Genomic DNA, 12,459 nt, shown 5'->3' on the forward strand with positions numbered 1-12,459 from the left:
AGGGAAGCTGCATGACTTGCCCAAGCTTACAGAGTGAAGATTGGAACTCAAGCTAATGGATTCCAAAGATTATGTCTTTTCACTCTCATTTGCCTGTTTAGCATTCTCCCTTTCCCTGTCTCAATCTCTCCCTCTCCCCCACCATCACACACACACACACACACACACACACACACACACACACACACTTCATACACATATCTCTTCACCTCTACCTCCTTTTATTTTTCAGCTTTTAAAAAATGAGTGCTTGGTACAAACAGGATTCCTGAGCTAAAGATAGCCCTCGTTCAACTGGAGGTCGTTCTGCACTCAGATGTTCATCTTTACAAATTGAAACTGAACGCAAAATACTCAGAACTCAGTTCAAAGTGCTGTCAACATAAGAATAAATAAAAAGACTAATTTTTGCCCCATGTCTACGACTGCCATTATTTTGCATAACATCAAAATATTTAAGAGGGAAAGTAGGAAAAAGCTTAACTCTTGTAAGAATTCACTCCACAAACAGTGAGAATTTGGAGATTTGTTCTTTGCCTTTGGAATTTAAAGGGCAATGTTCTCATTCCGTACATCACTGTGGTGTTCCAGTGATGTATCAAAGCTAAGGCTTCCGTAGACGTGAGCAGCTTTAATTGCAAGGATTTCAACTGTTTTAACAAATAGTTACAGATGATAAAAATGCCAGCTGGGCTATGAGATACTAGTAGCGTTTGTGCTTTAATGTGTAAAACTATTATAGCTCTATCGTCAAGGCACCAAAAGCAATGAGGGAGGATGACTCAGAAAATAAATATTCTGAATAATCCTGACATCAGAGACAGCTGACAGGAAAATGTCTTTGATTACAGGAGACACTTTGGGAAAGTATCAGTTGTTGTCAACTCTTGCCAGAATTGCAAGTGACCTTGAAAAGACCAATTTTGGTGGAGCTGTGTGAGGGGAAAGAAAATTGCAGTGAGTTGATGAGAGAAAGTCTCTTATGAAGTGGGGCTATGAAATGACAAGGAGAATTGGAGAAACAATGAAAGGAATGTGGTATTGAGAAAGGAGTTTTTTTGAATGGGTAACATTAGACCTTCTATTTTACCACTTCAAGTGAAATGTGGAAGCCTCACTCCATTTAGATCCTTTTACGTTCTCTGTTTTTATCTTTGTCATGAGTATCATATGGTGTTATAATGTTTGCTTCACTCATCAAATACAATTTTAAAAACTCATGAGATCATGAACATGAGACCTGTCTCCATTTATTTAACGTTGTTTAATAGAATTTTCTGGTTGTCTCCATAAAGTTCTTGCATATTTTTGCTAGATTTATTTTTCATTGCCACACTAAATGACATTTTTAAGTATATTTTATAATCATTTGTAGCTGAATATTAAAGGTAGATGATTTCTGGGTATTCATTTGTATCTAGCATCCTTGCTGAACCCTCTTATAAAAGTTATAAAAATATGTCTCCAGATAGACTCTCTTCAGTTCATTTGTAATCACATCATCCATGAAAAATGAGAGTTTTATATTTTTTTCTTTCCAATCCTATATTCTGATCTATTCTTCCTGTCTTAATGAACTGAATAGAACCTCCAGGACCATAACAAATAAAAGCAATGATAATGGACATTCTTGTCTTATTTATGATTTTAAAGGGACTGTTGTTGGTATTTCACCCTTAAGTATATTTCCTAGAGATTTCTGATAGACACACTTTATCAAGTTAAGGAAGTTCCCTTCTACTCTTAGTTTGGCAAGATTCATCACAAATGAATGTTGAATTATATAGAAAAGAAGGGGAAAAACTCATGATCAAAAGTACAGTCTAGTTTGTGTGCCCATATTTCTGCTCTTTCCACTTTTCCTTCCACCATCCTGATGCTCCAAGATTCTTTCTTTCAGCGTCTCCTTTCTGTTTGAAGAAATTTTCAGGGTGTGTCCTCTAGAGACAAATTCTTTCAGGTCTCTTTTATGATTAGGAAAAGGTCTTTATTTTTCTCTTCATTCCTAAAGGATAGTTTTGTTGGATTTAGACTTCACAGTTGACAGTTCTTTTCTCTCAACCCTTGAAAAATATTGTGGCTCATCCTTCTGGCCTCCATGGTTTCTGATGAGAAACCCACTGTCATTTGAATCACTGTTACCCTATAGGGAATGTGTCATTTTTCTGTGTGTGTGTGTGTGTTTAGATTTTAGAAGTTTAATTATGATGTGTCTTGGCATGGGCTTCTTTGTGCTTATCCTATTTGGGATTTGTTCAGCTTCATGAATCTATAGGTTTGTGTCTTTTGCCAAATGTTGGGTGTTTTAAGCCACTATTTCTTAGAGTATCCTTTCACTTTCATGCTCTCCTCTCCTTCTTAGACTCCAATAATATGAATGTTGGATCTTTGTTATGTAGTCCTACAGGTCATTGAGGCTCTGTTCTTTTTTTCTCAATCTATTTTTTTTTTCTGTTGTTCAGATGGGGTAAATTCTATTGATCTGTTTTCAAGCCAGTTGCCTGCACACTGGTAAACTGCTGATGAAAGAAACTAAATAAGATTGATTCATAGGATTAATGTCTATTTGGGGTCTGTAGCCATGATTTAAAATGAAACCAGTAAGTCCAGTTGAATAACAGTTTTTACATCAAGGTCTGCTTGGACACAGATGGGAAGAAGAATGATATTTAAGTTGAAGCAGATTAGGGTTTTGGCAGGTAACTGTAATGAGGGACAGGATATCAAGAGAGTTGATTGTAATAAGAACTCATGGAGGGAGGTGAAGAGATCATTGAATGGATGGTCTTGGTGGAGGTCAACTGTTTTGCAACTAAAAAAATAGGAGTCATTGTTCATGTTTTGGGATGCTCAGAGTTAAGATTTTATATAATGGTTAGCATACCTTTCAGGATATGATGGAGGATTGACTGGCTGAAGTGAGGGAGAGGAGAAAGTAGATGAAGGTGAAAAAGTAACAGAAGGGTGATATATGGTGATGTATGGGCCATCCAGAAGATGATCTATCTATTGTCCAAACAAAACACTTTTGAGGAAACTCTTGAGAGGTGTCAATATTAATTATTCAAGAACAGTAGATCTAAATTGAGGCTGTTCCAGAGAAACTGAGATATATGACCACCTTAGTCACCCATAAGGTTGGTGACCCCACTGTGAATGGTCACTGGAATACAGTAAGGTACAAAGCTGTGGCTGGGTCTCATGTCTTCAATGACTAGGGAGATAGTGGCAGTAAGCAATATTAGAGGATGGCAGAGACAGATGGAGTACATCCTTAAGAATCAAGGAGTTTTGGTTAGGAAGGAGGGAAAGGAAAGTTTGGGAGAAGCAATAAGAAGGAAGAGGAATCAACTCTACTTCCTGGTCTTAAGGGAGGCAGTACATGAGGAAAAAACCAGCATCATCTTGAGATGTCTGTAGTGAGGATGGTGTACCTGGAAGACGAGCAGATGTCCAAAGATGAGAGCAAAGGTCAAAGGAGAGCTTGAGGGCACAGGGTCCAGCACACGGTGTGATGGGAGAGGAGGATGTACCATAGGGTCACATTGGCTCTTGCAAGGGTGTTAGGGATGGGGAGGTAAAGGATCCTTAGACATTGAATCTTTGGACAGCTATCAGTGATAAAAGCAAACAGGGATAAAGCATGATGGGCAAAAGAGAGGATCAATCCATTTGAAAGCTGAGCTCGATCATAAGGTCTCTCATTACAACTCATCACACTGAGGAGGGAGGGGTAAGGGCAGGGCAGGGGTGGGGAGGTGAAGTTCCCACCGCAAGACCCAGTGGTGGTGTGAAGACTTCAGATGGTGTGTGCAAAAATAATCCTTGCCTTGTTAGTGCTGTCTCTTGACCTGGCATTTCCCTTTACATTCTAAAGAAATGTTTCACTTCCCATTTTACCCTCTGAACTTATTTTGCTCTACATTTAAATGAGCTGTTGTGTAAAACATATTCTCCTTTTCCTCAAGCTTCATTTTCCTAGAATTTGGACATTTAAGAATCATGTTATAACAATTGAACCAAAATACAAAATTTAAATAAGCCTACCGGATGACAATTGTCTGGTTTACTCAATAATCAATAAGCGTTCTGCGAAACCTTTACATTACTCTCAGGCATAAGACCACTATGGAGAAATTAGGAAATGGGAAAGTGTTGATTAAAAAGAATTTAGCATCTTGGCCTGCATAATAAAAAGGAATATTGATGTTCTCCATCTTAGTGAGTTTTCCCAAGAGAAATCAGAAATTCTCTTACTGGTTAAAGGTAAAAATTCCCAAGTCAAGTTTAAAGGGCCAATATACAGGAAGCTAAGTTCTGCTGGTCCATATAACGTGAACAGGACGTAGTGGGTGGTTTGAAAGAAGGGGGTTCAGTTTCCAGGAAGTGAATGTAAAATCCTTATCACTGATGTTCAGCCTATGTGGATGGCAGCCTCTCGTGCAGTGGTCACAAGTGAACTTATTATGACCCCATGTTGGTCTCAAAATGAATTATCTTCTAGCTGCTGATCCTTCTGGGTCACTGAGAAGAGTTATTAATAGATAGCTTCCAATACTTCATCAGACTGTTTTTGCTCACACCACATCTGACACCAAATGTGTGAGGTTTTTTTCACACCAACAATCAGTTTTTAGTCTCCAGTCCCCCACTGGGTGTGGTAAAATTCAATTGAATTCTGATACTAACTACCCAGACTTAGCCTAGATCCCACAGGTGTAAGAGCCCACTCAGTCCTACAGGACTGTCCTCACTTCAGATGCCTGTCACAAGTATTGGATACCCCCATGTACGCATACTTCTGTCCAACTTGACTGCAATGTCAGGCATTCCCAAAACTGCTCTCCCTTCAGGTTTGGTGATTGGCTAGAGTGGCTCACAGAACTCAGGAAAATAGTCTATTAGAAAGCGTACAACTCAGGAACAGCTGGGTGAAGAGATGTGTGTGACAAGGTATGGGGGAAGGGAGGCAGAGCTCCTATACCCTCTCTGGGTGTACCACCCTCCCAGCACTTCCACACTTTCACCAACACAGGAGCTCCCCAAACCCCATCATATAGGGGGTTTAATGGAGGTTTCATTACATAGGCATGATTTGTTAAGTCATTGGCCATTGATGATTAACTCAATCTCCACCTTCTTTACTTTCTCTGGAGGGAGGTCAGGGATTGGGACTGAAAGTTCCAACCCACTAATCAAGGCTTGATCTTTCTGGAGAAGAGCCCTCATTTTTAAAGCTATCTTGAGGCCCCCAGCCACCAGTCTCCTCATTAACAAATAAGACACTCATCACTCTGGAGAGTCCAAGGGTTTTAGGAACCATGTGCCAGGAAGCAGCGGTAACAACCAAATATGTATTTCTTATTATGCCACAATTTCCTAAACCCTGAGTGTTCTTCTGCTAAGTATGTTTTAAAAAATTCAGAGAAACTGGAAAATGTGAAGAGTTAAATTTAAAAAGTTACTTTGGGAATTCCCTGGCAGTCTAGTGGTTAGGACTCTGCACTTCCACTGCAGGGGCCACGGGTTCAATCCCTAGTTGAGGAACTAAGATACCACAAGCCACACAGTGTGGCCAAAAAGTAAATAAATAAATAAAAATAGAAAAAAAATTTTTAAGTTATTTTGTCCAACTTTTATTTTTCTTTATGTTTATTTCATTTGAAAGACCCTCCATTATTGTTTTCACTTCCAGTCAACTCCAGGATGCAAATTGTTGAGATTGGTTTAGCCCATTCAGTAAGACTCTCTATAGTATTTATTATTATTATTATTTTTTTTTTTTTTTGCAGTACGTGGGCCTCTCACTGTTGTGGCCTCTCCCGTGTGGAACACAGGCTCTGGACGAGCAGGCTCAGCGGCCATGGCTGACGGGCCCAGCTGCTCAGCGGCATGCGGGGTCTTCCCAGACCGGAGCACAAACCCGTGTCCCCTGCATCAGCAGGCGGACTCTCAACCACTGCGCCACCAGGGAAGCCCTCTATAGTATTTTTAACATACATGAGTTACAAAATTAGTTGCCAACTTTTAAGAGCCAGAAGAATCTCATATTTAAAATATCCCAACATCTTTTTTCTCTTGGAAAGCTGTATAATTTGACAACTCTGTGCTTCCCATTCACAGAAGGCATGGACTCTCCTTGTCACCAGAGGCCTGCCAGTGCCTCATACCTCCTATCCCTGATCAGTCTTACTAATTTCTGTTGACAGATTGTCCCTGTAGACAGCTGAGTCAGTGACTACAGCTTGCAGATAACACTGATCCCTCCAAATGATTCAGTGAGTCTAACATATGTACCATTTTCATTCTAAAGTGCATGAGTGAGGTGGCAATTCCTAAAGGTGACTAATATCTTGAGTATCTACTCCAACATTCACCTGTACCAAGGAGGTCCCAGGCCCTGGGGATGCAGAGGTGAAATATACAGCCCCTACCCTTACTGTTTGCTGGAGAATAAACCCAACTTCTTTGTGGTCTCTGATTCTCAGTGTCTACCTGGGGCCCAATTTTAATGACCACATGAAATCCCATAGCCTGCATATCTAATTTCCAGGGTTCCCCTCTTTATCATATAATCTAGCTACACTTTTCTTTATTCTGATTTTTATCTACTTACAGCTCTATTTCTATTGTATTTTATCTATACAACCCCTTTGCATAAGAAGGCAGGATATGAATAAATAAAATGTAAATAGACAATTCTAACATAGCCTGATAGCTGTCATGATAAATGTACAACCAGAGTGATTTCAGAATGCTGGGGACGTGAACTGAACTTAGGCTGGGGATGAGGAAATGATCTCCTAAAGGATTTGACTTACATGAAAAGCTACATGTAAAGTGCCAGATCTTGATGAGAACTGCTGTGTTTCAGTAGCTGCAAGCACTTCTGTGTGGATGATCGATAGAGTCGAGGTGTGCAAGTGGCAGAACTTGAGTCTGGAGAGGTGGGCAGAGGTCTGACCACAATGTCATCGTTAGAGAATTTAGAAGTTTTCTAAGACCAAGAGGAGCCATGGAAAAATGCTAAGTAGAAGAGGGGCAGCAGCAGATATGCTTCTTGAAAATTCCTTGGTATGAAAGGCAAAAGGAAGGAAGTCATTTGGAAAAAGAGAGAAATTGATCAGCTCTTGCAAAATCACTTCCAAATTCATGTCATACTTCCACTCCAGGTAATGATGAGCTGCTTAATTGGGACCAGTATCCACCCCACCCCAAGGAAGATACCCTGGGACCCTTGGGCATGCACACCAAGGGAGGGGCACTGAGTGTGTCTGCAGGGAGGTCACTATGATCAGCTCAAAACTAGGACCCTCCAAGTGTCCACCAAGTGAACAACGGGGAAAAGTGCTCCATATGTATGTCATGGAACACCGCACAGCACTGAACATGACCAACAACATGGATGAACCTCAAACTCATATTGGTAAATGAAAAAGTAAAATAAAATAAAAATCACAGAATAGAAGGGTACACACAGCTCACCCACAGGCAAGTCACACTCCACAGCTTAGAGATGTAGGTATTGGTGATAAAACTGGGGAGAAAAGCAAAGAGTGTTTCCCCTAACGTGAGCTTAGTGGTTACCCCACAAGGAAGTAGGAAGGAGGACGTGGATGTTATCCCAAAGAGACAATTCAGGGGCTTCTGGAATTCTAGAATGTTCTTTTCCTTGACCTAAATACCAGTTACATGGCTTTTTAAAAATATACTGTATATTTGAGTTTTATGCTATTTTCTTGTGTGTTGTATTTCACAGTTATTGTAAATGGTTTCTAAACATGGGTGGAGGCATGAACTAAGGTAGTGATTTACGAGGTAGAACTTGAGGGTTGGATGATTGATGGAAGGGGGAAACTAGGAGCAGGTAGCATCCAGGATGATCCTTAGATATCAGGTGAAATGTGACACCACTCGCCAACATGGGTTCCAGAAGGAACAGATCTAGTGGGCTTGGAAGAGAGGAGATAACTTAAATTTTAGACTCATTTAAATGAAGATGCTCAGATCCACCAACAAAGTGGATATTGTGCTAGGGCTCAAAATAAAAATATAGTTTGGAGTTTCTTATTCTAGAATCATCAGCATCAGCAATTAACTTAGGAAGTCAAGTAATGCAAATGTGTAAGATTGTGTGTGTGTCCGTGTGTGTGTGTAGATTAAGCAGAAAATAAAATAGGCCTTTGGACAGCTTCTTGAATCTAAACTTCTAGTTTTAGTGAAATGGTGGGGAGGGAAGCCTTGTATCAGAGCTCGAAATAAATGATAAAAATGAAAGAAGAAAGTGAAGGAGGTTGGCTTCTTTTGAAGAAGGTTTATAAAGGGAAAAAGGGAGCTCAGTTGTTCTCCATGGAGAGGCTTGTACTCACAGGGGGATTTCTTCCCTCGTGTCTGTTTGTCACTATGGTGGGTCCTCTTTCTATGAAGCAGAGGAGGTACTGACACAGCAACGTCTGCAAAAAGAGATGGGATACAGCACTCAACTGCTGGAACCTGTTTGGAATAGGAAGAGAAATATCTCCCACAGCGAAGGGAAGGACAGCCAGCCATGAAATGGTGGATGCAAGGCAGGAAATGGAATCCAAAAGTTTTCTGGTTTATTTTAGACTGCTATAAAAGCCCAGAACTTAAACGTTCCAGGAGGTAAAGTAAGTGACTTAAATGACCTCTCTCGATTTTACTCCCAATCTCAGGTCTGTGAGCTTCCAGCATTACAATTTATTCAGAATTTATGCTTTGTAAGGGGACCGAGTATCTGGGGAAAGAAACAGTGCAGCATCAACTGACCTCTTAACCAGTGTTTCTGTAATTCAGCTTAAGATTTGCAAAAAGCCACAGTTTGGTCAAAGAGCAAATATCCCTTGTAAAAGGCAGCAAGGTTCATGTTAAAAGATGAAACACTAAAGGAATGCCCAGAATTATACCTTCTTCTCTTCTATTTTTTTTAAAAGTGGTCATGGTTCCAAGTTTTCCCTTGAAGACTATCCTCTGGTTAGTATTTGGAACATACAGAAAAGGAATAGATAACCTGATGAGACTACAGAAAAAGAAAATAGATGCTTACTACTGTCTTATAACCACTGCTGTGCCAAACCCGTTAGACAATGTGAGTTGTAGTCACACAGCTTATCTACCTTTCAACTCTGACTGGGACAAAAAATAAAATTCTGTTGTATCAACATTGCTACAGGTGCTAGAATTCCTCTCAGAAAATATGAGCAAGCATACCTTGGAACAAATTTCTTATAACCTGCCATTTAATGTTACCAAAAGCACCTTGCAATATTTGATTGGCCTCAGATGAAGTGTGTTGCAAATAGGATACATAAATTTAACTATTAAAATCTCTATTGGATTTGGGGCTAATATTTCATTGATCATCTGCCATGATTTGGAAAAACAAAAATAAAACACTATAGTTCCAAATACAATTTAAAAGCCAAAATGGATCATTTTCAAAAAGCATATCCGCTGGTAGAATTAAAGGTAATTTTAACTTTCTTCTTTATGCCCTTCTTTATTATTTGATTTTACTTTACAACACTCATGTTTTACATGTATAATGCAAAGAAAGAAAATGAAACAGCTACAATAGACATGCTCTCGATTGCCTTCCAGTAAACCAGTCTTGGAGATAAACTACACTGATGCTCCAAAATGACCACACACTTGTGTTCTAACCATCTGGGATGTTGACATGCATCCAAATTGTTGGGCTCACACACACACATGGATTTAAGCAGCTAAATGGTTTGCTTAGTGTGAAGAATATCAGTGCAGAGGTATAATGGGTGCCAGGGAGAGCCATAGTCACAGAGAGAACCTCCTGCCAGCTGATGACACCAGATGAGTTGGCAGTAAAGGCAAAGTCACACTAAAAGCCCTGATGGTCCTAGGATGATATTTCCAGGATATGCCAGCTGCCTTTCAAACATCTGGCTGGGGAATAGAGAACACATATGTCACCGGAGATCATGTATGAACACATACAACTTATATCTATAAAGGACTATTCTAAGAGCGTTCACAGTCTGGCCACGTTTCCACATCAACACCCCACAAGCCCTCATTTTAGCCCTTACCATGAGTCAGCTGTGTTTTTGCCAAGCCTGTTTATGCCAGTTCTATTTGTTATCTTTATTAATTCAGATAAGCCAATCATAAGGATAATATCAGTTGAGAGCTTACTGTGTGCCAAGCATAGCAAAACTCATTTAACTCTCTTAACAATTCAGTCATTAAAATATTATTATTTTACTAATAGTAAAATATACTAGTAGAGGGATAATTTAGGAGTTTGGGATTAGCAGATACAAACTGTTATATATAAAATAAACAACTGTATAACACAGGGAACTATACTCAATGTCTTGTAGTAACCTATAATGAAAAAGAATATATATATATATATATATATATATGTGTGTGTGTGTGTAACTGAATCACTGTGCTGTACACCAGAATCTAGCACAACATTGTAAATCAACTATACTTCAATTTTTTTTAATGTAAAAGATTAACATCAAAGAGATGACATGTCATGTTGATAGTATGTATCCTTGGTGTGATGTGATGAGACTATCTCTTTTCCTCTGTGGTTTTCTATCCCCAAAACCATAATTCAAGTCTAATTATGAAAAAATGATCAGACAAGTCGAAATTGAGGGATATTCCCCCAAATACCTGATCACTACTCTTCAAAACTGTTAAGTCATAAAAAAACAAGTTGAAAGCCTGAGAAACTACCACAGCCTATAGGAGCCTAAGAAAATATGCTGACCAAATGTAAGGTGGTAACTTGGATGGGATCCTGGAACAGAAAAAGAACATTTGGTATAAACAAATAGAATTGGAAAAATGTACGGACTTGGGTAAATAATAATATATCAATATTGGTTTGAGTATTGTGACAAATGTACCATAATAATGTGAGATGTTAATAAAAGCAGACACTTGAGTATAGGGCATACTGGAACCCTCTGTACTATCCTCAAAATTGTTCTGTAAATCTAAAACTATTCTAAAATTAAAAGTTTATTTTAAAAATACTATTATTACTTCAATTTTTTTCAAAAGTAGTACAGATAGATTCAGCCCAAATTCTAGTTTAGAACCCAAGCGGTCTGGTTTTGAGTTTTCTCACTTAAACACCAGCAAGAAAGGAGTCAAAACAGTTGACATGTGATGCATTTTTCTTTCAGTTACTGTGGGTGGAAGTGTGTTCCTAGAGGAAAGATAATAAAGCAAAACTCTGGACTTTCAGGTAAACACTCTCCAGACAGTCCCTGACTTATAATGTCTCCAACTACAATTTTTCAGCTTTACAAGTGATATGCATTCATTAGAAAGCTTATTTTGAATTATGAATTTTTATCTTTTCCAGGACTAGCGATATGCAGGAAAATACTCTCCAGTGATGCTGAGCGGTGACAGCCAGCACAGCTCCCAGTCAGCCACGCGATCACAAGCGGAAACAATGAATCCACTCGCAACCATTCTGTACCCAGACTTCCACTGTTTTTCACTTTCAGTACAGTGTTCAATAAATCACATGAGCTATTCAACACTTTGTTATTAAATAGGCTTTGTGGTGGATGATTTTGCCCAATAGTAGGCTAATGTGTTCTGAGCACATTGAAGGTAGATGAGGCTAAGCTTGGTTGCTCGGTAGGTTAGGAGTATTAAATGCATCTTCCACTTATGATATTTTCAACTTACAATGGGTCTATCAGGACGTAACCCCATCATAAGTGGAGGAAGATAATATTTGTATGGAGGAAAATCCCTGTGGATGGACCACTTTGAGCAAGATGTCCGTGGATTACAATTGCCTGCCTGTGTAAACAATTTACATTTATGAAGCATGCTGCCTGGGAGATGTCACATAGGTATCTGACTCAAGACCATCGGATGGAGTTGGGTTGTATCGACGAACCCTGCTATGTGCCCTCTGTTTTACTTCTCAGCAGCTTCCTGCTATTTATCTTAGTCTTCTTCCCGTGCAGTTTAACAGTTTAGGAAACGCTGTACTTCACCATACACTGTGCCTTCCCACACTGCTGCCTCCTCAAACCTCGACTGCCTTCACAGTCCTGACGTCCAATGCTTATGTCTCAAGTCTGTGAGATTTCTAAACTCTCTGCTGGTTTCTCCCATGCCATACCAAGAGTTGGAAGATGCTCCAGGGTAACAAGCAGTGGAAAATTGCCTTACTTAACTGCATTTGTCTTCTGGCCAGGATTTTTGCCCTAGAATATGGTTCACTTGAGGTGCCTTCCTGACTCTCCCATGCATTCAACAGACTTACATTTTATCTGGTTTTTCAGTGGTTCTTAGCAAGAACACTGGTGTACTCCAAACTATCCCATTGTATCCAGGAGTTGAACTTCTATGTTTCAATTTTGAAAAGAAAAGAAATGCCTTATAACTACTGTGATATTTCTATACTCATTATTAAGT

General features: G+C 39.4%; 1 long non-coding RNA gene across 1 annotated transcript in view; it reads left to right on the forward strand.

The window, feature by feature from the left end:
- Nucleotides 1-11,550, forward strand: part of LOC117201649 (uncharacterized) — a 95,658-nt gene extending 84,108 nt beyond the window's left edge. The window contains exons 2-3 of the long non-coding RNA XR_004483718.1: nucleotides 11,202-11,263; nucleotides 11,384-11,550. This is a non-coding gene — a long non-coding RNA (uncharacterized LOC117201649). The remainder of the gene's footprint in view (nucleotides 1-11,201; nucleotides 11,264-11,383) is intronic.
- Nucleotides 11,551-12,459: the final 909 nt, after the last annotated feature.

Source organism: Orcinus orca, chromosome 6 (assembly GCF_937001465.1).
Source record: "Orcinus orca chromosome 6, mOrcOrc1.1, whole genome shotgun sequence".
Taxonomy (NCBI): domain Eukaryota; kingdom Metazoa; phylum Chordata; class Mammalia; order Artiodactyla; family Delphinidae; genus Orcinus; species Orcinus orca.